The sequence below is a fragment of the Zea mays genome, chromosome 9 (genome assembly GCF_902167145.1).
Source record: "Zea mays cultivar B73 chromosome 9, Zm-B73-REFERENCE-NAM-5.0, whole genome shotgun sequence".
In the NCBI taxonomy this organism is placed as follows: Eukaryota; Viridiplantae; Streptophyta; class Magnoliopsida; order Poales; family Poaceae; genus Zea; species Zea mays.
The window spans coordinates 116,760,864-116,763,438 of NC_050104.1; the positions used below are offsets into that span (position 1 = coordinate 116,760,864).

A 2,575-nucleotide genomic window follows, 5' to 3' on the forward strand; every position below is an offset into this window, starting at 1 on the left:
AAGATAGACTGCAATCAGAATTCTTCATGGTAACAGTGATACTACTATATGTTGGACAATCTGGACAGCGACAGCAAGGAATGACCTTATGGTGTTCAACCCAGCTTAACGGCTTGCTGCTGTGTTTTCTTCAAAGAACTTGTGCAGTTCTGCTGCTCTCTTATAGAGAGTGAGGTCAAGATCCTCACCGTCTTTTGATGAATGGATGGATCCAAACGCTGGTGTAGTTAATTAGTAGGGGCCTGTTCATTTTCTTTGTTTTTTTTTGGCGTCCCTTGAACTGTTTGTTTGTAAACTTTAAACTTCGCTTCTCAATTTCAATAATGTACGCAAGCCCCTCCAGATTACAAAAGGGAAATGAATAAATAAAAAGAGATTACTTTGTAAACTTTAAAATTTGCTTCTTAATTTTCAATTGAGCTGTCCCATATTTAAGTTTGAGGATGTTGTCTAAATTTAGGCACAAGTACAAGGGGGAGGAAAATGGCCCTTTAATTAGCTACCGATTCTAGAAATGTGATGCACACGCATCCAAATTCCAAAGCTTAGATGTTCGTTTCAAAAGGATTTTTTTAATGTTCGTTTCAAAAGGAAAAAATCCTTAGACGTTTCAAAAGAATCTAGGTTTTTACAATGGATTCAAGGTTGCAAAATGCAGTCGAGTTTGCTGGGTTCTGATGATTCGGGAATCAGAAGGCTGGGCTGAGAATGTTGAGGAGGGAGACTCTGGTGTTGACGAGGGCTCTGAACACCTTCTCGCCGCTGCTCTCCACGTCCGCGATGCACCGTCCTAGATTGTCCAGCCGCTCAAACGCCGCCTTCCGCTCTCGCTCCTCCGGGTCCGCGGCGGCCTCCATCTGGGCCCCACGGCAGACGTGGCGGCGTGCTGCCTCTTGGCCGATCGACGCTTCGCACGCGACATCCACCGCATGAGGTCGGCGACCCACCAGATCCATGGCATGGAGGTCGAGGAGGAGGACCCGGTGGTGACGACCACGTGTCTGGGCGTGGCGGACGGCGCGCTTAACCTCGCGGGGGAGGACATGCAGCACGGCGTGGCGTCGACCTCGACGCGCGCCGTGGCGGCGGCGACGGAGAGCGAGGAGACACCGGAGAAGACCGCCGCCGAGGCCGACGCGTCGGAGGTCGGCGGGCGGGGTGGGCGGGGGCCTGGCGGCCACGGCGCGCGCCGAGGAGGCGACCCGCGGGAGGTCCCGCGCGGACCAGCGCAGCGCGCGCGGCCGACGCGAGGCGGGCCGGCTCCTCCTTGCGCAGCGCGACGCGGGCCTCAACCTGGAGCGCGGCGAGCGCGACCAGAGCGTCGCGGAAGCTGCCGTGCGCGTCGACGAGGCGGAGGAAGTCGTCCGCTCCGCGAACGGGGACGGGCCGAGGCGGCGCAGCGGGTCCTGCGCCTGTGGTTGGTGCAACAGGCCGGAGAGCGACACGAGCACGCGGCCCAGCCGTGCCACGGCCTTCACGGAGGCCGGCGACGCTAGGCGGCCCACCAGCGCCCGCAGGTCGGCGACGTCGTCGTCGAGCTGGAGCACCAGCGGGTGGAACCGTCACGGTAGGCGACGGACTTGTTGTCGGCGGCGCTGGGCCACAGGTAGGAACATCTTCCAGTGGAAGTTGGAGCTTGCGAGACCGCGGGACGGCTGCGAGATGTGGGCTGGCGGCGGAAGGCAGGGTGGGAGAGGCCGTGTGGGGTTGGTGGGCAGGATCGAACGGCTAAGATCGTAGAACGGTAGAACGGACGGTTGAAATTGCAAAACGGTAGGCTATCCTTGCGGTCTTAATAAGTAGTATATAATTGCCTTTGTTTTTTATATTTTTATCTTTTCCTAAGCGCATGGATGTTCCGCACACAGGCGTTTTCAAGTTAATCGGATTTTTTTTGTAGCATTTCTGTTCAGCATATCGGTGAGTTATTCGTCACAAGTTTTTTTCTATTTTTACATATTAACATCAGTAATAACGACAAACCTGAGTAATATTTGATAGGATTTGCAATTTCTTTTACCCTGGGACCAGCATTTTATTTTGTTGAGCATTCCAGATCCATAATAACCAAGAAACTAGTTTCAGGAATATTCATCCCAATCAGTAATATTTTTTAGTAGTGTCACACCCGGATTTAAGGGGCAAATCCGGGTGCGTCTCATGTGTGCCTCAAACAAGATCAACATATATAATGACTCAGTGTATAGAGACAAATGTCATAAACTTTAATACACAACGAAAATGTCTTACAAAATATATAACTAATAATAAATAAAAGAACTCATATGGCGCCATCAAGTGGACTGAGAGACGACACTTAGACCTCGTCGAACTCGTCATCATAGTCCTCCTTTGGTGGCACCTGGTCTTCACCTATGGGGGAGGTTATCGCAAGAGTGAGCTCACAAAAGTTCATCGCTCAACAAGTGTGGGGAATAATGTGCATAAGCTCATTTACGGTAGAGGGTCATGTATAGTGTAAGATTGATCAACAAATAATGGTTAAATCTAAGCATTGCTTTTAATGAGTTGGTCAAAATTTTATTAGAATTTACTAAGTATAAGTTTATACCAA

General features: G+C 51.0%; 1 pseudogene across 1 annotated transcript; it reads right to left on the bottom strand.

The window, feature by feature from the left end:
- Positions 1–414: 414 nt before the first annotated feature.
- LOC103640202 (uncharacterized) lies at positions 415–1,664 on the bottom strand (annotated as a pseudogene). The gene has a single exon (NR_157394.1). The product of NR_157394.1 is annotated as an uncharacterized protein (transcript).
- Positions 1,665–2,575: the final 911 nt, after the last annotated feature.